The sequence below is a fragment of the Tursiops truncatus genome, chromosome 7 (genome assembly GCF_011762595.2).
Source record: "Tursiops truncatus isolate mTurTru1 chromosome 7, mTurTru1.mat.Y, whole genome shotgun sequence".
Classification (NCBI taxonomy): Eukaryota; Metazoa; Chordata; class Mammalia; order Artiodactyla; family Delphinidae; genus Tursiops; species Tursiops truncatus.
Window position 1 is genome coordinate 95,504,469 of NC_047040.1, and position 26,170 is coordinate 95,530,638.

At 38.1% G+C, this 26,170-nt stretch overlaps 1 pseudogene; it reads right to left on the bottom strand.

Moving 5' to 3' along the window:
• Positions 1 to 607: 607 nt before the first annotated feature.
• LOC109548397 (RAD52 motif-containing protein 1-like) lies at positions 608 to 9,427 on the bottom strand (annotated as a pseudogene).
• Between the last annotated feature and the right edge of the window lie 16,743 nt (positions 9,428 to 26,170).

Below are 26,170 nucleotides of genomic sequence, written 5' to 3' on the forward strand. Positions count from 1 at the left end.
GCGGGGTTGGGGGGTCACCTGGACAGGGCCCAGGGCCCACTCCAGAGGCTGAACTGCCTGGACTAGAAGCCACCGTCGTTACCATGTGAGAAAGAGACGTGGGGCGCAGCCACGACACAGAGGCGCAGCTGCGACATAACATGCGGCGGCTCCCAGGCGCAGCGACCCAGGCCAGTGAGGAGCCGGGGCCACATCCGCCTTCAGAGCCAAACCGAACCGCTATGCCAGCGCCGCGATGCGAGGGCTCAGGTTAGCAACTGCCTGCCCCGACCCCGCCTAACGTCCCACCCTTTATTTATGAAGTCTTTAGTTATGCCACCATTATTAGGCTCGTGCAGAGATCCAATCCGCGCCACCAGAGTGGGCCTTTTTCCCAGACTCCCCAGGGCGCAAGCCATCCTTCCCCTTGCAAAGGTGACAATTACCTCCTGCCGGGCCCTCTTCCAAACCCCTCCCTGCCCACCCTGGCCCCAAACAATGAGGCGGGATTTGGGCTGCAGACCCGAGTGCAACAAACTCCAGCAGCCCAGGGGTGGAGGGGGGTGGGAAGGATGCAGAGCTTCCCGAGGAAACCAAAGGACCTGGCATTCTGGGAAATTCAAAAGTGCTAGTCCATTTCTGGCAATCTGAACTTTTCCTCCTCAAAGCTGAAATCTGAGAGACATTCTTCCTCCCTTGGCCACACGGCTGACATGAAAAGTAGCTGACCTGCAAAATGATCACCAGTTAGGGTGGCAGGAGGGGGACACTCCTTACAATTATGCTAAAATGTTGCCATTTCCTGCAAACTCTCAGTATTCACGTCTCATGATTCATTCACCACTCTATTTTAAGGGGGTCACCACTGAATCAGAGATGACTCCAGAACTTCTGTAGGAGGGATTTGGTGCAGGTGAGCAATTCATTCTGGGAAAGAGTGTCTAAAAGCAAGTGAATGGCTCTTTACATTACCATGGGAAAACTTTCCCCATCCCACCTTGTCTCAACAGAGCCATTAATCTAGAAAAAACTACAGTGTCACTTTCCACAGGTCTACCCTGTGTGCACACATGGAGAAGACACTTAGAATGTTAAAGTCAGCATATTAAGTAATTTTCTTGAAATACTGTAACTAGCACCCAGTTTACTTTCTTCACAGTTCTTTTTATAATCTATTAATTTTACTCCTTTTTAATTGTCTGGTACACCTTTAACACCTAAACTCCAAGAGAGAAGGAGCTTCATCCTATTTCCAGTGCCTAGCACATAATGGTTTCGAAACGGAACTGATTCCAAGATTGGCCTCATTTAGGAGTGGATCTGTTGTTATAATCAGGTTTCCAAAATCTTTAGTATCAATACGGAATCCTTTCCTCTCACATTTCACAGGAAGCTAGACTTCTTAAAGCCCAAACATGGATACGTTTGAAGTTTCCTTGACTGATTTAAATTGAAATGAAATAATTATTTTGTACAGGAAAAACTTTCAAAAATTTTTCATTTTTCAGAACATAACCACCTTTTCTCTACTTTCTTCCCTTCAAAACAAACTTTGCAACATTGGGGTGACTTAAATAATCAGAAATCTTGCCCCAAATTAAGCTGTTAATGGTATGAAACACATTTTTTGCTCATTTTAAATAAAAATCCTATATGCAGTACATTAATGTTTTCTTTTATAAATTACATTGACAACTTAATCCCTAATTCGAGGTATACCATATAACTGGTTTACAGAAAGGTTCTTTGGCAAAATATTTAACACAAGATATATATGAGATCTGAGTAATACACCTTACTTGAAAGGCATGAATAGTTTTTAAACAGTGTAGCATAATCACACTTAAGACCACAGTTACTTTGTTCCCAAATCCCTGCTATTCTATTTGAGGGGAGTTCTAAAGGGTCTGTGTCTTCTCCTGTGTCCACAACTGTAGACGTACACTGATGGCCCTCAATCCTGTTCTCCAAACTTCAAATAAGGGGCCAGAGACAAGGCTCGGAACTTGGGAAAGTCCTAGAAATTTCCTGCCTCAAAATCAGTTTCAGAGTTTCACCTTTCCTAAGGAAGACAGAGATGAGTAGACAGGACGAAGTCTTCCAAATCCTGCTGGTTGTTTTGAATTATGGCTCCACTGGCTGTGTACCCCTTGAGCTTTTATCTCCACATACTTGAATTAAACCCTGTCGTTCCTCTTCGGTTCCAGCATCTGTGACCTCTTCACAGGGTCTAGATGCCACACCTCTTTTACCACTTTCTGAAATCAAGTTAACAAGGATCAATCCAGAAGCTTTCTTGTTCTAAAACTTCCTGTATACAATGGTAGCACCCAATAATTAGATATTCTTTTGACTTCTAAAAGCAGAAAATAAGAGCATTTTCCTAGAAGTTCCCTCATCTGACACTTCAGTTTTTATCATAACTATTTATGAAAACATATATAAGAAGTATCAACGTTGGTTCATAAACTTTACAAACTTAGAAATAAGAACTAAGGAATAAGGACATAGAAATAAAAAGCTGTGGAAACAAAAATGTTCAACCACAATACAATTAAATAGGAAGGCATTAGGTGGGGGTCAAAGTGAGCTCAAACCTGGGATAGATACCACTGGACTATAATAGATACTTCCTATTAGAAGCAAGAAAAGTGCCTACTCCTTGGGACCAAACTTCTACCAGATACAATGAACAAAGCTTTAGAGACAGAGACAGAGAGAGACAGCATTTGAACACTCTACTGGCAGAAACTGGCCCCTGTACATTTTGGACAATACAGCTTTCCTCAAGGCAAGCAAGGGCCACCAGGCTTTTTAGTCTAAGGAGTTTTTGGTACATATAAGGAGTACCTTGGCATATTAGGCACAAACAACCCAGTCATTTAGTTTGGTTCTTAAAGGTTGTTACCCAGAGTTGACAGCTGATGGAGATTCTGACTGATGACTAGGGAAATCAAACTTCACTGGAAGGATAGCACAAGCTGGAAGGCCAAGACCAATCCAGGGTCAACTCTTACAAGCAAATAAGGTCTCTGACAACTTAGCTAGGATTTCTCAGTCTCTAAGCCTGCAGGGCTGTGAAGCAGGGGAGCAATTCTGTTCCGGGAATCTACTAATCATAATGTGTCCTTTGGGCACAGCCTGTGACATTCTCACTGCTGTATAACTCGATAGGGAACACAATCAACGCTATTCAATAGCATGACCAGTTTCAAGGCTCACAAAAACGTAGCCGATTATTATATAAGAATCATACTCACCCAATATATCAGAAATGAAAACTGAAATTAAACTGATTCCAAAAACATAGTCTAATAACCTCTTCAACAAGAAAACAGCAATAATAATAACAGTCAATATGTTTTGTCTGCTTACTATGTTTCAGGCATAGTTCTAAGCTTTTTAGATTCATCATCCCATTTACTCTTACAATATCCCCCATTTGGTGGTAAGCTGAATTACTAACCCTATTTGCAGATAAAGAAATTGCAGCTTAGAGATATTAAATACCTACAAATGTCTCTGACTACAAAAATCTAAAATTGCAACAACAACAACAACAAAATCTAAGAGACAAGGTTAGGACTCAAACACAGGTGTCCAAGGCTTATAATCACTACACTATTCTGTATGATAAGCAAGCAACTGAGGAAGAAGTGGATCAAACACTTTCTGTATGAACTGAGGCAAGTCATTCTACATCTAAACACAGGGGACAATAATATTTGCTGTCGTTTTTCTCATAAATGCCACAAAGAACAAATGTAAGACTCCTGCTGTGAAAGCATCTGGTGAATGAAAGAATATGTAATGTTTTAGATAACCATTATTTTCATCCAATTAACTTTTCAAGTAAGTTTATTTGCTCACTGAAACTGAAGTACTTCAAGGACAATCAAAAAGGTCTTACCTAAAACCACAATCAGCAATTTCGGGAATGCATCTGTCATATCTTCTGAATAGCAAGCTTCTGGGTTACCTTCCTTCCTATACGGAATGATAATGACCCTAAATCCAACCAAAACAGATGAATTTAAAATGCCCATATGAATAACTGATTTCTAGGTTATATGTTTAAAACTAAAAATGCATCTGTGATTCTTAGATCATAACCTCAGTGATTAAAGGCAGGCACAACACTGGGGTACAGGTGAATGTCTCTGTTGCAGGTATACCCTGGCATGGCACATTTTTACTGCTCAGATCTATTCTGGAAGTTCCTAAAATACTCCATGGCAAATGCAAACCAAACGTGGCACAAATCTCATATTACTCACAGATTTCAAATACACAAGCTGAGGCTACACTGCTACAGACCCTGCTCTCGTGTGCGTAAAGGGCTGGATTCATACAGTGAGATAGATTTGGTGGTAGTGCAGATGATCTGGCCTCTCCTCAAGCATCACCCGCTCAGGCGAATGGTGGAGCCTCCTCAACCCCATTCGCTAACAGCCCTGCCTCTGACTTAAAATCCTAAGGCCAAGTGCCTTGAATTCTAGGAAAAAACTCAGTACCAATCGGAATCCCCTTTCTAGGGATCTACATTTACATATTCTGCTCAGGCCCTTTTGTAGGAGGCAAAGGACTGAACATTTACACATGAGTTTATTTCAATCTTCAGACAATGATTTTGTTGGGATAACTGAAGGCCAGAAAACATCTGTATTTGAAGGACTATTTTAGCACAAAAATAATTATAAACCAAAAAAAAAAATTCCTAACTAATTTTCCCTCCTCCTAAGCTTCTTGGCATGTAGTCATTTCTAAAATTCTAAAGTTTAAGGTGCTGTCAGGTATCGCCTAAGATAAAAACCTATACTGTCGGGCAGAAAAATTCTGCCCAGGGCTTGAGTTGCTTAGAAAAGGTGATGATGTATCTGAAAAGTTGAGTTTCAGAAAGAAAGGAAAAAAGAGAAATCCCACTTGCTCACCACCCCACACACTCACATACTGGAAAACAGACCTTCTTCCAACTTATCCAAAGGTTCCTCAGCCATGACAACTCCAGGACTCCTGCACTCGTGGGAGGTCAACACCACCTCTAAAGCACAGAAGAACTTCAGGCTTTGCTTCTGAAGTGGTGTCACAATATCTGTATTTTCCCGTTCTTCAAGGTTAGAAAGATCCTGAAGCTGTTAGGATTTTGAAGTAAAGGCTAGACTTCAACATATTCTGTTGTTAGAAATAAATACTAAACTCCAGCAATCCCAGGTAATAGTTTAGGTATGCTATCCCTTCAAAATCAACTGAGACTTGCAAATGAATGACTAGATACAGACAACTATTTTTTTTATGATATACCATACAAATACTGGAGAAAATTATGGACACCACCATCCAAGTCATTGAGATTATCACTAATTCTAGGTGGCAGGCCAATGCTCAGATACTTCCATGTGGAAGTATCTCACATCTCCTCCCCATAGCCCTGTTCTATTCTTCTATCTAAAGTCTAGGAGTTCAATGTTGAAAGGAGTCTGGTTAGTCAAAGAAAATCTAAAGAGTTTACCTTGATGATCCTTTTTGACCACCCACCCAAAGTAGTAATTTGCCAATTCTTGGCATCTGGAGCTCTTTAGGGCAAGTGTATTATTTTGAACCGCCTTAGGTCTGGTGCAGAGATGAACCTAAAGACATAAAAGACCTAAAAATATCACAACCCTACACAGAGACTCATTTTGGATATAACTGAGATTTATCAATACCAATTTTATAGAGTGGTTGTGAAGATTAAGTAAGGAAATTTTAAGCAATGAGTTCACAATGATCCCTAAATAAATGTTATTTATTATTTTTAGGTCAGTACTTTTCTGCATCATTTCCAGGACTCCTGATTATCCAGAAGGTTCCCTGACCTCTGGTGGTGAAAGTAATGATGAGAGAACCAAGGAAGCCCAGCAGAAGCCTATTATGGGGCTGGGGGTAAGGAAAAGAAGTGAACTGTTTTACTCATCTCATCATGTAGCTCCTGCTTGAGAATATGACCTGAAGAGGAGATAAGATGGACCTGCCACCGAATTAGGAGCTTAATCTGTAGCACCCCCTCCCCACGTTACTAACCCCTGTTAGAAGAGGGAATACATATACCTCTATGAATGTAAATAAAGGAACCAAAAGAATTAGAGGTTCATCTGCATTAACAGGCTTCTTTGAGAGTGCAAATATTTCCAGTCTTAACTCTCTAAAGAACTTACATATTACTGCGGAGTTTTTATATCACTAGTTCTTTCTTAAATGTCCATTTCCATTTTGAACAGGGTATGGTATATAAATATAGTCATAAAAATTCAAATAATACAAATAAAGTCAAAGCATTGTTAATTCTTTATTGATTTGTTTGTGCATCTTCTTCTGTCACTAGTTTATGAGCTCCTTAAGTGCTTGAAGGAACCATATATTATTCTTTCCTTGTTACCAGAAATAAGCATAGATCATGGCATACAATAGAGGAGTGATGGTCTGTTGACTGAGTGAATGAATGAGTATATGAGAAAATGAAATTACTTTCTCCAACTGAAGCTGCCTGCGGGGAAGGAGAAATGAAGATTAATTTTTAAATGTTGAGTGTCGCATGGGATGCTAGGCCCTGTACGGTGAGTCTAATGGAGCTGTCCTGGACAATTAGGTATCTTCAGAAAGGCTCTGAGCCCCTAGGTAGTAGACACAGCTGACATCTGGGATAACCTTGCCACAGCTCTTGCTGGCAATCCTTTCCCTTCGTGCTACTGAGAAAAACTCAGATGCATTAGCCCTTTCCTTCATTTTATTTTAAGATGTTATTCTCTTTTCTGTATTTATAAAAAGCACAGGGGAAGTAAGATAAGAAGTATGTATACCTGCCAATGAATAAAAGAACACATAATTGGAACTTCCGTGCTGCTGCAGTGGTTAAGACTCCGTGCTCCCAATGCAGGGGGCCTGGGTTCAATTCCTGGTAAGTGAACTAGGTCTCACATGTATACTGCAACGAAGAGTTTGCACGCCACATTTCAGGAGCCTGTAAGCCACAGAAAAAGGAGCCTGCCTACTGCAAGTGGGAAGCCCACGTGCCACAACTGGGGAGCCCTTGAGCCGCAACTAAGTAGCCCACCTGCTGCAACTGAGACCCGGTGCAAGCAAATAAATAAATAAAATTGAAAAAGAACGCATAAGTAAAGTAGGGAAAAATTTCGGCGTTGTGGGTAGTAAACTAAGGCTCTGCATTAAATAAAGAAATCTAATATGAATGCCCTTTCCTCTCAACTCTATAGTGACTTGGAGAACATTTTCTTCATTACTCTATCAGTGACGGGCTTTATGCTGTGAAAATCTCACAACCTACGCTTATGGAATGGTCTTAATGTCCAATATAAGAAAAGAACTCATTACTCACAACTGATACCAAGTAACTGTTTCATAATCTTTCCAGGACCATCTGTAATATCTGAGTGGTTATGTGAAATGGTCGCAGGGTCTGCAAAAAAAAGAATGCCTGAAACAAAATCATTTCAATCCCAGGGAGTACAGCCAGGATTGAAGAGGGTGTTAAACAGGGTACAGAAGTGGGAGGCAGTGTACATGGAGTCCCATCTGAGGAGAGTTCTCAGATTCAATAAAGGTGAAATCAGTGAGTAAAGAAATATGGGTGAGAAGAGGCAGCAAGGTCAGTAGGAAGTAGCCAGAGCAAGAAGCCAATCAGAGAAGACACACAATTATAAAGGGAAAGGTCTGGGAAATCTAAGCCTCACTCACGTATTCAGAGGAATTGGAAAGGTCCTTGAAAAAGGAATGGTGGCTGAATGGAGGCATATAATGAAATGTTAATTCTGGGGAAGTAAAATTGGATGGCATGTTGATATGAAATAAGGTTCCTACAATGCATTAAAGAATATTTTAACCATTTTCTGGAATCTGAAGGGAGTTTTGAATAGGCAGTTTGAGAATGATGATGATGATGAATCCTCCTTTATGTTACATCTGACAAAAGTTTGGCAAGCTCGGGACTTCCCTGATGGCACAGTGGTTAACAGTCCGCCTGCCAGTGCAGGGGATACGGGTTCGATCTCTGGTCCAGGAAGATCCCACATGCCGCAGAGCAACTAAGCCTGTGTGTCACAACTACTGAGCCTGTGCTCTAGAGCCTGTGAGCCACAACTACTGAAACCCGCGTGCCTAGAACCCGTGCTCCGCAACAAGGGAAGCCGTCGCGATGAGAAGCCCACACACGGCAACGAAGAGCAACCCCTGCTCGCCTCAAATAGAGAAAGCTGGCATGCAGCAACAAGACCCAATGGAGCCAAAAATAAATTAATTAATTAATTTAGAAAAAAATTGTCAATCTCACACATTTAAAATCCACATAAAAGTAAATATAAGGAAGACTCTTGTGAAGATTTCTTAAATTAAGGGGCAGCATAAAATGACATGGGGTTTAACATCAGTTAAGTTTGGGTTTGCCCTCTACTTTCCACATTTACTGTCATGAACCTTAAGTAACTCACTTGACCATCCTGCGTTCAAGTTCCTTCATCTAAAAAAAAGAAAGAAACAACTGGGGAACTGGGGGATCAGTGGAGCACTGCATCTGAGAGCATTCTGTACACCACAGTGCTGTACAAACGCTGGCCCTTTTTTTTTTTTTTCTTCTTTTTCCCCCTAGGATCTTAGTTCCCAGACCAGGGATTGAACACGGGCCCTCAGCAGTGAAAGTGCAGAGTCCTAACCACTGGACCGCCAGGGAATTCCCGATGGCCTATTAGTTTTAAATTCAGCACTTCATCCCAGTAGAGTGAGGAATTCCACATTTGGACCCACCTTCACTGGAGATGTGTGAAAAAGCTGCTTCTGGTCGCACGCCTTTTGGGTGCTGTGGGCATCCCTTGCTGAATAAAACTTGATGATGGCATAGAACCCAGGACCGGCCACTGCTGCATTTGGGAAGACTCGGACCGAATACAGAAGGTCAAACCAGGAGAAGACTGTGAAGACAGAATGCTGTAGGGTGATCCCACACTAAGTAAGTGCAGGAAATTTCAGGCCCAGGAAACCAAACCGCCCATTCCCTTATATTCCCCCAGCCCTTCGCCACAGGTAACTGTGGTGAGGCTGCAACTCCAAACACTTCTCATTTCATGAACAAGTTCCCTCTGAAATCCTAAGCTTCCAGAAGCATTAAGAGGCAATGCCGTCTGTTGGGAACTATCTCTCAAAACTCTATGGGGGCGAGCTGACTGCTCAGGTCGGCTCTAGAACTAAGAATCCTCTCAGCGGAGACCACAGGCAAATAAGGTGCTGAAGCAGTACCCCAGGGTGCCCAGTTACTGGGGCGCGGGGCGGCTTCCTCCACCCCTCCCTCCACTCCGGCTCGTCTCACTTGCAAGGCCTCGGCCGTGGGTCCACAGCTCAGCTCCCACACCAGCAAGGTTTTGTCACCCGCAATTGGAACCGCAAAAGGTACCAAGTGCAGCATTCTACAGTCACCCCGTGTGCGCAGCTCAGGGCGCAAGCGGACTGCTCCAGGAAACGCGAGCCTGCGCTTTTTAAAAACTTAGTGCCAATAAATCTAATATATAGAAAAATAGTTGAAAGCCCCTGAGTGTCTGTGGATAGAAAAGCTTGAGATTCAGAGCAAGCTCAGAGCTGGACAGTCTAAGAATAAACTAGCTCTCCATTCCATTAGGAGGGCTAGGTAGCAGCTTCTGGTTATGGAACCAGAAACTCTCAGGCTCCAAATAGGACATAAAACAGCATCACTTGTACTCTTTATAAAATTGCGGAAACAAACAAAATAAACAAAAATATATTTACACTTGTCCTATAAGACTAAGGGTACTTGAGACCTAATGTATATAAAATCAGTTTACAAACTGTGAGGCACTATATCAATAAGTTCTCATTTGCAGAGGGCACAGCATAGGATATGAGGCCAGTAATGTTAATTCCCTTCCCCATCCATTCCTTTCTCTTGTTCCTTTATGTATGCGGATCAGTTACATTATTAAGCTAACAATGTAACTGAGCTATTATTAGCTTAATAATGTAACCAAGAATCTGATTTTTAGCAAGGGGGTAGGTCTTAGAAACTTAGGGAGCTGGAACTCTGAATGTATGAATTAAAATAATGCAATTACATCATGAATTTTAAAATTTATCATCATTGATTAAAAATTAAAATATTAAATTAAAAGTTTATTATCCCGCAATGGAGACTCACCACAACGTGTGACTTCTGTCAGGCATCCACTGTCACAACACAGCTTGACTGTCTTACAGACAACCTCAATAGTATTTTTAAATTGGCAGAGGCAGCACGCCATACGGCTAGGTAAGATCCTATAAATGGAAACACAGGTAACTAAATTCGTGGTAAAAGAGTTACTTGAGTAGGTAGAAGAGGTAGGCCAAGGCCACCACAGACCAGTGCAAAAAGGAGTTCTTGGGGCATATGGACTGGAGAACTGAATAGGGGCCAGTTGGACAATTGCTGCTCTTGACTGTTGTAAATAAATATAGAGGAGGAGAGAGGTGCCCAACAGAAGGATTAGGATGGCAGTAGGTATGGTATGCCTCGAAAAAAGGGAATAGGGATTAGAATTGGGTGACATTGATCTGTAGTTTAATTCAGAATTATCTCCTTCCAACCCGAAAGCCTCACTTTGGGTTGAGAGTACACAGGAAGAAGGCAGACTTCTAAGAAGAGTCTGAATAAGACCGCACCTTCTGGAGTCCCTTTCTCCTGTCCTATTTGTGAGTAGTAATATATTAGAAATTATTCTAGTAATAAAAAAGCATCGTGTGGTTAAACAATAAAAGAGATGGCCTTGGCCAAATCTGGACAAAAGGAACATTCGAAAGAATAACTTTATCATTATAATAAAGTATAACATAGTTAATTGAAAAAAAAGCCCATGAGTTCATAATGATACTCAAAATGAAAAGTGGGGGAGCTCTTCGTTATAGAATAATGTCAGCTAATAAATGCAAAAGGAATGATAGAATTAGGAAAGTGTCATTTTGCATCTATCAATGTAATAATTGATTCAGACAGGGATTATTACTGATGCACAGTTGGGTGAAGAGTTGTTTGAATGTAGGATCTTCACTGATCCCAAAGCATCAACCCACATATGATTTATCAATTACCAAGGGGAAAAATAACTTTACAATGGAGAGATATGGAAGATACCACCTTAACCAAATGATCAGACTTAGCACTGGGCCACCTGAAGTATGAAGAATACATCACCTGTATAGTATCCTTCCCCAAAATATTTATTTGAATCTAATGAGGAAACAGACAAATCCAGACTGTGGGGCAATTTACACAACTGGCTTAGACTCTTCAGAAACGTCAATGTCATAAAAGACCAAAAAAAAACAATAGTAGGGAAATATTCTAGATTAAAGGAAACAAAGACGTAACATGCAATGCCTAATCTTTAATTGCACCCTGTATCAAAACAAAACAGACTTAAAGAATGTTATTGGCTTCTGGCCAAGATTAAGTTACAAGGACCAATTTAACCTCCCACCTGAAACAATGAAAACGTCAAACAGAACATATGAAACAACAGTTTTCAAGAAACTGGATCTCAGGCAATAAAGTTCAATGATTCCCAGGAGATGGGAAATAAATGAAGTGATCCCTATAATTGCCCTAACTTACTTCTGAGTTTCCTGATCATGGTACAGGGAAGAGAAGTCCAGGCAGAGACTGGTGGACTCCCTGACTGAGGAAATGGAGCTGACAGTCTGGGAAAACCAAGGTAACTAGAGTTCACAAAGCAGACTGTCAGAGACAAAAGAAGTGCACAGACAAAGAACTCTAGAGATATGCAGAGGGATCTCTTGAGAATTCAACAAAGTATTGGTCAGTACATTTGTGTGAGGAATTACTTGATGCCAGGAAAAGGACCACATGGAAGGATTCATAATAAGAATAACTAGATATCACACAGGGTTGTAGGAATAATACCTGTTCCTACAAGTCAGACTGTAAAACCTCATGATACTCAGAAAAGACTTGTCTCAGTAGTTGCAAATAATGAGCTCCAGACTAAAGGCTACTTGGACTCCTACCCAACGAATCTAAAAAGCTAGACCTAAAAGAAAAAAATTGTTTTGAGTAACTTAATTTCACCCAAAACAAAGCCCAAGCATTTTACAGGAATATAAATATATATAGCACACAAGAAACTAAAACTCACAATATCGGGGATCATATGTAAAACTGGCAAGCATGCGATGAAGTCGGAAACTATGATCCATACTGAGGAGAAAAGGCAATCAATCAAAACTAACCCATAATCTATACAGATGTTAGAACTGACATTAAATAACATTTAAAAAGTTATTATACATGAAGAAAAGTTATTATAACTGTATTTCATATGTTAAAAATCCCAGACTATACATTGAAAATATTAAGTACAGGCATGGAAAATGTGAAACAGACCCAAATTGAGCTTCTAGAGATGAAAAACCACATGTAAATGAAAAAGATATTGAACAAGGTTAATGGGAGATTAAACACTGCAGAAGAAACAGTCAGTGAGCATTAAGGCATAGTAATAGAAACTACCCAAAATGAAACAAAAAGAGTAACAAAACAAAACAACAACAAAAATGAATAAAGCATCAGTGAGTTGTGCAACAACATCAAGTGGCCTAATACATGTGAACTTAGAGTCCATGAAGGAGAGGAGAAATACAAAAATTTGAAGAAATAATAGCCATAATTTTTCCAAATTGATAAACACTATAAACCCACAAACTCAAGAAGTTCAATGAAATTTAAACAAAAGAAACATTGGACCAAACTACACAAAGGCACAAAAAGTAATCAAATTGCTCAAAACCAGCAATAAAGAAAAATTTAAAAGCCGCCAGGGTAAAAAACTACACAATACATGCAGAGGAACAAAGAAAACAATGACAGCAGAATTTCTGTTGGAAAGAATGTAAATGAGAACTCAGCGAAATAACATCTTTAAAGTAGTGAATTGAATTCTATCAAGCTAGAATTCTATACCCAGATCTGTCAAAACAAAAGCAAAATAAAGACTATCTCAGACATACAAAAGCTGAAAGAATTCATTACTAGTAGACGTGCACTATAAGAAATGTTAAAAGAAGCATTTTTAAGCAGAAGGAAAATGACACCAAATTGGAATATGGATCTACACAAAAGATTAAGAATACTGGAATAGGGACTTCCCTGGTGGTTCAGTGGTTAAGAATCTGCCTGCCAATGCAGGAGACAAGGGTTCGATCCCTGGTCCGGGAAGATCCCACATGCCACGGAGCAACTAAGCCCATACGCTACAACTACTGAGCCTGCACTCTAAATCCTGTGTGCCACAACTACTGAAGCCCACGCACCTAGAGTCTGTGCTCTTCAACAAGAGAAGTCATCCAATAAGAAGCCGGTGCACCACAACGAAGAGTAGCCCCTGCTTGCCGCAACTAGAGAAAGCCCAGGCGAAGCAACAAAGACCCAACGCAGTAAAAAAATAAATTAAAAAAATTCTTAAAAAATTTTTTGAAAGGATTTTAGTCATTCAATATATGTCTCTGAACACAATGGAAATAAATTAGAAATTAACAAATAGGGAAAAGCTCCAAATATTTGGAAACTAAACAATACACTTCTGAGTAACTTTGTGGTCAAAGAAGAAATGAAAATGGAAATCAGAAACTATTTTGAACTCACTGAAACTGAAAACATAATATGTCAACATGTGGGATATTGCTAACGCTGTACTCAGCTTCCTCAACTTCCACCTTAATTTGGAAAAACGAGAGCAAATTAATCACAGAGTAAGAGAAGAAAGAACACAATAAAGATCAAAGTAGAAATAAATAAAATGGAAAACAGAAAAATACTATAGATATGAAAAGGATAATAAGAGAATATATAGAATACTTTATACTAATAAATTCAAGATGAAATGGACAAATTCCTTGAAAGACAAGCACTACTAAAGTTTATTCAAGAATACAGATATTAAAGAAATTGGATGTGCAGTTTAAAACCTTCCAACAAAGAAAGCTTCAAGTCCAGGTGGCTTTACTGATAAATTCTACCAAACATTTAAGGAATAAAATAATGCCAATTCCACACAAACTCTACCAGAAAGTTGAAGAGAAGGGAATACTTCCCAACTTATTTATAAGGCCAACTTTCACCATATCAAGATTAGACAATGACATTACAAGAAAACTACAGACCAATATCTCTCATGAACACAGAGTGAAAAATTCTTAACAAAATTTTAGCATATCAAATTCAATAATATATAAAAAGATGACACATCATGACCAAGTGAGGTATATCTGAAGAATGAAGGTTGGTTTAATATTTGAAAATCAATGTACCCAAATTAGTACACTAAAAAAGAAAAATCAGGACATCTCTGGTGGGGCAGTGGTTAAGAATCCACCTGCCAGTGCAGGGGACATGGGTTTCAGCCCTGGTCCAGGAAGATCCCACATGCCACGGAGCAACTAAGCCCGTGCACCACAACAACTGAGCCTGCGCTCTAGAGCCTGTGAGCCACAACTACTGAACCCATGTGCCACAACTAGTGAAGCCTGTTCACCCAGAACCTGTGCTCTGCAACAAGAGAAGCCACGGTAATGAGAAGCCTGCATACTACAACGAAGTTTAGTCCCTGCTCGCCACAACTAGAGAAAGCCTGCATGCAGCAATGAAGACCCAATGCAGCCAAAAATAAATAAACAAATTAAGAAAAGAAAAGAAGGGAAATATCACATAATCATTGCAATAGATGCAAGAAAACAGTAAAAGAATCTAACATCCATTCCTGATTAAAGAAAAAACAGCCCTCAGTAGACTAGGAATGGAAGGAGACGTCCTCAACTTGATAAATGACTTCTACAAAACAACTAACATCATCTTTAATGGTGAAGGACAAAGTACTTTCTCTCCAGGATAAGGACAAAAGCAAGGATGTCTACTCTCATTACTTCTATTTGACATTGCACTGAAGGTTCTAGCCAGTGCAATAGAGCAATAGAAAGAAAAGAGATATTCAGAATGGAAAGGAAGAAGTAAAACTATCTTTGCAGATAACATGATTATGTAGAAAACCTGATAGAAACTACAAAAATTCTACTGGAACTAATAAATGAGTTTATCAAGTTTGCAGGATACAATATCAACATACAAAAAGATTAATTAATCTCAACGAACAATCAGAGATCAAAGTTTTAAAATACTAGTTATAATAGAATCAAACATATAAAATACTTAGAATAAATCTGACAAAAGATGTAGAAGACTTGCACACTGAAAACTGTAAAATATTGCTGGGGGAAATTAAGGAAGACCTAAATAAATGGAGAGATATAATGCATTCATGGATCAGAAGATTCAATATTGTTAAGACATCAATTCTCCCCAAATTGATTTATAGATCAAAATCCCAGTAGGCTTTTCTATAGAAATTGACAAGCTAATTCTAAAATTCATATGGAAATAAAATTTAGAATAACTAAAACAACGTTGAAAAAGAACAAATTTGAAGAACAGAAACTGATTTCAAGCGTTATGAAGCTACACTTTCAAGACATTGTGATAGTAGTGTAAAGATAGACAAAAACATCAAAGGAACAGAAGAGAAAGTTCAGAAGTAGAGAGATGTGGACAACTGACTTTCAGGTTCAAAGGCATTTAAGTGGAGAAACGATAGTTTTTTCATCAAATGATGCTGGAACAATTGAATATCCAGGTGCAAAAAAAAAAACAAAAGAACTTCCATCCAAACGATATACAGAAATGAATTCAAATTGGTTCAAAGATCTAAATGTAAAACATAAAACTATTAAACTTCTAAAAGAAAACAGGTGAAAAATTTTATGACCTTCAGTTCAGCAAGATCTCATAGATACAACACCAAAAGCATAATCCATAAAAGAAAAAAATAGATAAACTAGACACCATCAAAATTAAGAATTTCTGCCCTGCAAAAAACACACCTGAGAGAATGAAAAGATGAGTCCCACAATGGGAGAAATACTTAGCAACTTACATATTGGATAAAGGACTAATTTCCAGAATATATAAAGAACTCTCAAAACTCCAGAAAAATATAGATAAAAGATTCAAAGATATACAGATGGAAAATAAGCATATGAAAAGATTTTGACATGATTAATCATTAGGGATACTACAGTGAGATAAAATTACACACCTATTAAACTTTCTAAAATTAAAAATACTGGGCATAGCAAGTGTTGGATGCAACATAAAGAAGATGCAACTCTCATACACTGCTGGTAGAGATGTAAAATGATCAAACCACTATGGAAAATAGGTATTTTTTAAAAACTAAAACATACACTTACCAATGATCCAGCCACTCTACTTGCAGGTATTTACCCAAGAGAAATGGATGTATACATCCATACAAAGACTGGTACACAAATATTCATAGCAACTTTATCTGTAATAGACAAAGACTGAAACTACTCAAATGTCCATCAATGTGAATAGATAAATTGGGGTACATCCATATAATGGAATACTGTTCAGCAATAAACAGAAATGAATTACTGATATATACAACAATATGAAGATTAAAATAATCATGCTGAGTTAGAAGCCAGTTAGAAAAAAGTATACACTGTATGATTCCATCTACATACAATTCTAGAAAATGCAAACAGAAAGCAGAGCAATGTTTGCATGGCGATTGGGAAGGGCAAGGAACGATGGGAAGGAAAAATTATAAAGAGACATTAAGAAACGTTCTGAGGTGATGGACATTTTGATTTTGGTGATGTCTTCATGGTGTTTATGTACGTGTGTGTGTGAATACAGATTACTGTATGTCAATTATACCTCAAAAAGCTGTTAAAAGAAATGATATTATATGAGAGAGACAATTGGGGAAATTTGAATAGCAACTCTTTATTAGGTAATATTATTGTGTAGGAATTTAATTTCTTCAATACTGTGTGTTAACAGTATTGTAGTTACATAGGGAAATAATTTTTAATATCCAGAGAGGAGGGCATCTAGCTGACAAGAGAGGGATTGCAATTGGGGCAGATGCTTTTGGAGGCTGAGGAAGATGAGGTTAGAGAAGTGAGCCATGTGTGACAGCGTGGTGAAGACAGTCATTTGTCAGCTGACCTGACAAAGACGGTTGGAACAGAGTGCTAAATGCAGGACCCTTTCCGCATACTAATCTCATGTAATCCCTCAAGTAGCCTTGGCATAACAGAAAGTTTCTACTAGCTTGCCATATTGGAGGGGGGATGGCACAGTGTAAGGTGCAGTAAGTTTTGTAATAAACTGTCACAATACGGTCCTACAGAAATAGTTTTTTAAATGAAAAAATGAAACTTGACCCATCCCTCAAAACATATATGAAAATTAACTCAAAATGAACCACAGACCTATATGTAACTATACAACTTCCGGAAGAAAACATAGGAGAAAATCTTTGTGATTTTGGGTTAGACAATGGGGTCTCAGACAAAGATTTCTTAGATAAGACACAAAACAGCACAAACCACCTAAGAAAAATTGCTAAGGGACTTCCCTGGATGTTAACACTCCGCGTTCCCAATGTAGGGGACACAGGTTTGATCCCTGGTCAGGGAACTAGATCCCACATGCATGATGCAACTAAGAGTTTGCATGCCACAACTAAGAAGCCCATGAGCTGCAACTAAGGAGTCCACCTGCTGCAACTAAGACCCAGCACAAGCAAATAAATTAATTAAATAAATATGAAGAAAAATTGCTAAATTAGAGTTCATCAAAAATTTCAAATTTCTCATCTTCAGAGACACTTTAATACAATGAAGATAAGTCACAATCTGGAAGAAGATATTTACTAAATACATATCTTAGAGAAAGGACTTTTTCCATTGCTTTTTATATAAAGCACTCTTAAAACTCAATATAAATATCCAATTAAAAAATGGATTTGAACAGACACTTCATTTAAAAAGATATTTCCACATGAATAGACACTCAACATCATCAGCTATTACAGAAATGCAAAATGTGGCAAAAAACATGAGATGCAACTACACACCTACTAGAAAGGCTAAATTTTTTTAAAAAACAAATATAAGGATCAGCTGAAGAGGTGGAGCAACTGAAACTCCACTGCTAGTGGGAAAGCAAAAAGACACAGGCACTTTAGAAAACAGTTTAGCAGTTTCTTAAAAAGTTAAAAATGCACTTAGCATATGATGAAGCAATCCCACCCTTAGGTATTTTACCCGAAAGAAACGAAAACATATGCTCACATAAAATATATGTTCACACACACATGTGAGTGTTTTCAGAGGCTTTGTTCATAATAGCCAAAGAACTAGAAAAAACTCAAATGTTCATCACACGACAAATGTGTACACAAAATGTGTATCCACACAACTAGAATACTACTCAGCAATAAAGAAGAATGAACTACTGACAGGTGCAACAAAACAGATGAAGCTCCAAAGAGACTGGTAAGTGAAAGAAGCCAAAAACAAAAGGCTACATACCACATGATTTCAGACATTATGGAAAAGGCAACATTATACGGACAAAAATCAGATCGGTGGTTGCCAGGGGCTGGTAGTGGGAGGAGGATGGATTGACTACAAAGGGACATGAGGGGTCTTTAGGGAGGGCAAAAGTTTTCTTTACCTCAAATGTGGTGGTGGCTACAGAACTATACATTTGTCAAAACACATCACACTGTATATTTAAAAATAGTGAATCTTGTGAAATGAAAATTATACATAAATAAACCTGACTTAAGAAAATAATAAAACAAACCTAAAAAAACAACTGAGTGAAAATACATGTCAGAAAAATCAACTTACACTTTTTCCAATTCAAGGGTCATCATGAGGATGCTTTCAATTGTTGTAAGTGACACTTGTGTTGTTCCCATGTCTCTGAAGGAGAAGCCCAAACATGCATGATATAAAACCCAGACAAAAATTCTAAACTTAAAAAGATACTTAACATGTGATTACTTCAGTTCTGGCTTCTTACTTGCCATGGATGATAATTCTAAAGGGCTCATACTGAAGAAATTTAAATTTGCATCATCAAATTAATGACCTTGGTGCTGAACAGCACCATCATTTTTTATTATCCTAACTTCTCATTATCAATTGCATCTACCTCTTTGATCACTCATTAAAAAAAAATGTACCCCTTATTCCTTTTTGCTTTCTGAGTTAAATAACATTCCTACATGCATCTACATCTTCCATAACTATATGTGTTCTACAACACTGTTCTCATTCTCTGCTGGCTGTCTTACCCATATATATTCTTTCTTAATCCTTTTCTTTGCCAGTAACTCTTATTTTCAATAACCCAGTTAAAATCTAAATTATGACTTTTTAGCCAAAGTACTCAATCTTTGACGAAAGTAAAAAAGAGCAGAAATTATCTCATGAGCCATGAAACTGTTGCAATACTTACAAATATTTTAATGCTGGCAATTTATAAAGATAAGAATCTTCAACTGTTGTCAAAGGATTACGATTGAGAATTCTGAAAAATGGAATGGAATTAAAATGATCTGCATTTTCAATTACTTCCATGAAAGCTTATATTCATTTTTTTGGTATGGAACTTGAAGGTTAAAAAAAATCATTTTCTGTCTTTACCTAGAAATCACCCTTAGAATCTGTAAAACACTCTTTCATTGGGAAAGACCCAGGTCTCTAGATGATAAAGTGGAAAAGAGAAACAAACAAAACAAACAAAAAAATAGAAAAAAAGTGGCTAGCATAGAAAAAATATGCCAAAGAACTTTTCAGGTTAAAAACCCTCAAAGTGACTATACTGGTAGGAAGCCCTTGCTCTGTAAGAAAGTACTATTTCTAGTGTCCTCCATAATTCAAGGTGTTTTTCTTTCATCTCTGCAAATATTTTAAAATTTAATAATTTATACTACCCAGTTAAAGACAAAAATCGGGCTAATTCCTTGGTTCTGGAGCCAAAGTAGAAGACATAAATCCAAGAGGAATTGGTGAAAGCCATACTCCCATCACATAGTCCCATATGTATTCTTGTACCATAGCCTTTGTTACTGTGTATGTAATCACCTGTTTACTTGTCAGTCTCCTAGATTGTCAGCAACTTGAGAGCAGGAACCACACTTTATTATCATTACTATTTCTGTGCCTGACACAGTGCCTAATATTTACTAGGTATTTAATATATGTTTGCTAAATAAATAAATAACATTTTGTTTATATATCAACAAAATAAACAAATTAATTTTGGGGACAAAATTTTATTCCAAAATGCTGGAATAGGTTTTCTTCTTAGTTCTTTCTTTTTTTTTTTTTTATTAGTTGTTTAAAACAAATAAGGGGAAAAACAAAAACCAACAGAAACAGGAAGAAAGAAAAGAATATCTGACTTTAGGTAAACTCTACTCAAGAATTATTAGCATATTTTTGCAGAATAATATAAAGATAATTATCAAAACTAAGATCTTTTGTGTTGCCAGGCATCTGTGTTCAGCATTTAACAGTTAATCCTCACAGTAACCTTATGTGATAGATATATTACACCACTGTACAAATGAGGAAACTGAGGCACAGAGAAGTTACATAACTTGTCCTAAGTCATCAAGCTAGTAAGAAGCAGAGCTGGATTTTGATCTCAGCTCTGACGGTAAAGCCTGTGTTTAAACTGAATGAAAAAAAATGGGGGGGAGGGTTTAAAACATGTTACTTTAACCTTAATTTTGAGAACACTAAATATAGAAATACCTTTTCAAACTTCATCTACCCATCTGGGAAAGCCTCTATGAGAATTATATTTTCTCATTTATTTATTTATGTATTTCTCTTTTTATTTATTTTTTCCTTAATCATCTCCCATGATAAATATTTAATTAGTCTATGGTCATTGAGACTTTAGAGATTTTAAAAAATATTACAGGGGTCTTCACTGGTGGCGCAGTGGTTGAGAGTCTGCCTGCCGATGCACGGGATACAGGTTCGTGCCCCGGTCCGGGAAGATCCAACATGCCGCGGAGCGGCTGGGCCCGTGAGCCATGGCCACTGAGCCTGCGCACCCGAAGCCTGTGCTCCACAATGGGAGAGGCCACAACAGTGAGATGCCTGTGTACCGCAAAAAAAAAAAAAAAAATTTATTTATATATATATATATATATATATATATATATATATATATATATATATATAGCAGGAAAATCAGTAAAAATGATGGAGGAAGGACATCTGAAAGTGCATCCCCCCCACAGAAGCAACAATAACAAGAACAACAAAACTGGCAAAAATGGTCAGAATCAGCTTCTTCTGAACTCTGGAAATTTAACCAACAGGCTTGCAGCACATTGGGGAGCAATTTATTAAAGGAAAACAAATTCATTTCTGTAAGAACAATGAGATCTGTGTTGCTTGAACTTGTCCTTGATCCTTGCTCTCCATGCCAGTGGTAGCCTTGAAAAACAGCCCACATCCCTGGTACCAGAAGGAGCAGCATGGACTGGGAGGGCCTTCAAAGCCTCATTCCCAAAGAACTGTCATTGTTTTACATGTCTGGTGGTCCCTGGAATACCTCACTTGAAAGGCTTGCCTTTGACCTGACTGAGAGCTGTCTAGTGAGAAAAGCCGCTTCTCAGGTGGCATTACTGGAAAACATTTTCAAGCAAATATTTTAACATGGCGGTTGCATGAGGCAATGGATAACAGTTTGGGGCAAAAAACAGCCCAACCGAGAAGCTTAAAGAGAAAAGCTGAGAAATGAGATGTCCACAGAGACTTTGAAATGTTCCAATGTATTCCTGGGAAACTGGAAGACCACAAGACATATTCCTGGGAATCTAGGAAAATAACTGTTAGCATTAATAAATGAATTCAGCAAGGTTGTAGGATATATGTTCAATATTATTTCTACACACCAGCAATGAGTAATCCAAAAATGAAATTAAGAAAACAATTCCATGTGTAACAGCATCAAAACAAGTAAAATACTTAAGGAAAAATTTAACCAAGTAAGGGCAAGATTCACTCTGAAAAGTACAAAACTGTTGAAAGAAATTGAAGAAGATCTAAACAAATACAAAGACATGCTGGATTCATAGGATGGAAGATAATCATATTAAAATGTCACTACTTCCCAAACCGACCCATGGTTACCTTGCAAATCCTATCAAAATCCCAGTTGACCTCTTTCCAGAAATTGCCAAGCTAATTCTAAAATTCATATGGCAATTCAAGGAAACAGAATAACCAAAACAATGTTGGTAAAGAACAAAGCGGGAGGACTCACACATCCTGGTTTCAAAACTCCGTTCATACCTACTGCAATCACAGTGTGGTACTGGAATAAAAACAGACATGTAAATCAATGGAACAGAATTGACAGTATAAAAATAAACCCTCATATATATGGTCTATTGATTTTCAACAAGCATGCCAAAACAATCCCATGTGGAAAGAACAGTCTTTTCAAATGATGCTGGACCAACTGTACATCCACACACAAAATAATGAAGCTGGACTCCTACACTTCACACCATATATGAAAATTAACTCCAAATGGATCAAATATCCAAACGTAAGAGCTAAAGCTATAAAACTCTTAGAAGAATACACAGGAGTAAATCTTTATGACCTTGCATTAGACAACACTTTCCTAGACATTATACCAGAAGCACAAAGAACCAAAGGAAAAATATATGAATGGGATTTTATAAAATTTAAAAAGTTTGTGCTTCAAAGGACACTATCAAGAAAGTGAAAAAACATATAGAATGGGACAAAATACTACAGGTGGGAGAATAAGATGCAGTTGGAAGAAGAAAAGTATAGTAGTTGCTAGGTGTGACAATCTCAAAATTTTGAACTATTACAAATAAAACAGCCACCCTGAATCATCCCAAAGGGCAGACCCAAGTTTTTTTTGTTTTTAGCGTTTATGCCTTTCTAAATCTGAGAAGCTGCCAGGATTCTAGTACATAGCAAAAAGTGATGACGGCACCCTGAAGTGTGTAAGCTTTTGTGCGTACATAGCTATCTAAAGGAAACCACTAATAGTTGACTGGGGGAGCATTAGGGTTGCTCTGTGATGACAGCGCAATTTGCCTTCATAGTGTGGCCACACCTCCCTCATTGATATTCTCAACAATGGGGTAAATAATTCAATATGGATAAGGCTTTGATTTTCCTCTTATTCTCTCTTAGTCCTTATGTTCTTGGTACAATATTGATGTACCACAGACAAGGCAGCATGTGAATGTTCTCTGTCTCGTTAAGTTATGTAGCCTTTGTACATTGTAGAGTCCTTCAGTTTCTAAAATCTAGGAGCTTGTATTGTTAGAACCAATGAAGTGACTAAAAGAATTTTAAAAATAAGCCATCAGTCTGGACCTGCATAGGTGAATGAAGGACAAACACTTTAAGGTCAGAAAAAAAAGTATACTTAACATTTAGGATTATCAACCACTGCTGGTTTTCCATAATATATTTCACTCCTGATTTTATCTGAAAGAGATATGATTACTACCAACATTCAAAAAGTGGTACTTTATTAATTAATAAGCTCTTGGCTCATTTTTGAAGTAGATTTCGGATTTAAAATAGACTACCACACTTCTAACTACTTCACCTGATATTTGTCAATAACATAGAGGCTTCATTCAAGAAACCTGCTGACTTATAATTACCTGAAACCCAGTGATGACTCAAGGTTTTGTGGGACCTGAAGCTCATCTACTTTGGGAAATCCTATCTAATAAAAACATGCAACGTTATGAATACAAAAATCGCTAGGACCCTTCTCAAGACCTTGGAAGGGACCTATGCAAGTGAGGAGCCCTGAACCCTAAGCTTCACTGAATTCATGATAAATCCACCTAAGCTGGGGCCCTTTTCCAAACTTACTTAATGCAGGCAAATTATAAACACCCCAGTAATATGTCATTATAGGTAGTAAAATGACTTAACTTGAGGGTGGTGTCTTCCCTTGGTGGCTTGCCTTTGGAAAGAGATGCAATAAAGCTTATGTCTCACCATGGCCAATGTTTCCTGAAGCAAATTAGCTTTGTCTATTAGAAAGACTTAGCCCAAAACAAAGACTTACTATACTGTGACAATCTTTTGAAAGTAACTGTGAATGAGTTTTAGGAGTCCAGTACTGATTTATTTCCAACACCAGATAGTTCTGATTCTTTCAGTAACATTTTCTGTCATTTAAGAGGAACACAAATTCAAAAGGAACGAGTTGGTGCCTCTTCCATTACAAATCTTATCTAAATTACCACCCATTTTCTACTTCATCACCCCACTCCCTCACCTTGTTACCCTGCTGCATAGATGCTAGAATGGCTCTCATATATGTTTTCACATCAACATCCATCTTTCTCCTTCCAGTATGAAAGCTTCTTGGGGACAAAGTCCCTGCCCTATGCGTCTTTGTATCCCCAGCATTTAGTACAGTGCTGACACACAGTGGGCATGGCACTCAGTGAATGTTTTGGAATGAATTCATTAATTTTTACACTGCGATTTCTTTATCTATCTATTTCCACAATGTATTGTCCTGTGTTGCCTACATAACTATAGTGAAACTCTGATTCTTATAAGGAACTCTTGCCGTTTTAGGATGTTTAGGAAAGGTGGTGAGTTTAAGACGTTGTATTGACGGTACTAAAACCTGCTGGTGAAGGGACCTCATGAGCCTGCTCTCCGGTGTGCTGGCAAAAGAACAACTGACCCTTGGTGCTCTCTACCAAAGGTAGGCATCGGCAAACTAACAAGGGAAAGGAAGGAGGCCGCTAAAGATAGGCATCTGCAGGAATTGCTAATCCAGTTTCAGACACAGCCTCAACACTTTCATTAACCCAAAATGTGTGAACTGTGTGAAACTGGATTTCTGACCCACAAGACAGGTAAGAGTCTTTTCCAAAGCCAGGTGTAGGAGAGCTCTTTTCCTTGAGTCTGAAATCACCTTCAGGCCATTGAATGTACCATCTATCATTTCCTTGTGTCATGAGAAGTCACAGAATTTTTGAGCTGAAGGGGTGTAAAACCCACACTTCTTATTGAAGAGTAGTAGCAAAGGAAGTATATTGAATTAGGCTACAGCAATGTATTTTCTATATATTTTTCACACTACAGCTGAACACAAACAACGTCTTTTTCCATACCTCAAAGGTTCCTATTGGCCACAGATAATTCACTTCAGAGATATATGCTTTTTGAAAAATAATGTTCTGGGTGGATGGGGAGAGCCCTGTGGTGTATGTTCAGGAATTTTTTCTGCTTTACCATTTAAAAGAGCTAATAATGGTTGGGGAAGCATCTACACCTTTTGCTCCCTGAAGAATTCGGTGCTAAACTTAGTTCTTTGCAGCTCTGTGTTGCATACATTTTAAGCAGTTAGGAACTTTGCACATGAGCAGGAATCAAAGTAAAATTCAAAAGTGGAACTTCATGGACCATTTGCATATTGGAGAGGCATCAGTGGGTTTCCATGACACTGCTAATTTGAGTGTTTTTGCTTGGTGCCTTTTATTGCCCGTGCCAAAGATAAGTACTATGGAAAGCAGAGCGTTTCATATATATGAGTTAAACAAGTCTCATGGCCTCTTTGTTCCTTAGTTTCCTCATTTGAAAAAAAAATAAATGGCTCTCAAGACATACTTTCCAGAGTTCACACTGGGCTTACACCGAGCTAACCAATAACTGCATGATGTTTTTACACACAGTTTTTTACATTTATTCATCTTATGTTTCACTTACTACTTGTGTAAGAACTGCATTCCATGCTGGGCCTGAAACGTTCCAAAGATCAGTTCTGTGAGTAAATTACAACCAAGATTTCTATAAAAACAGACACAAGCAAAAGCAGAAGAAAAAAATATATTCTTTCAGAACATTTATCCTTTGGCAATAATTCTAATTTATATATGATGAAACATAACATCACTACTCCCTCCATACACTAAAGAAATCTCACTGTGGAAGATATTATGATTTATCCTTTCATGATTATATATGTGGTGCATTAGATACAAAATAGTAAATGCTTATTAAATACTTGTGTTAAGTGATTTTTATTTCTCTAGAAAGGCAGCACTATTGACATTTTAGGCTGGATAATTCTTTGCTGTGGGAGGCTCTCCTGTACAGTGTTGGATGTTTTGTAGCATCTCTGGCCTCTGTCCACTAGATGCCAGTAGCA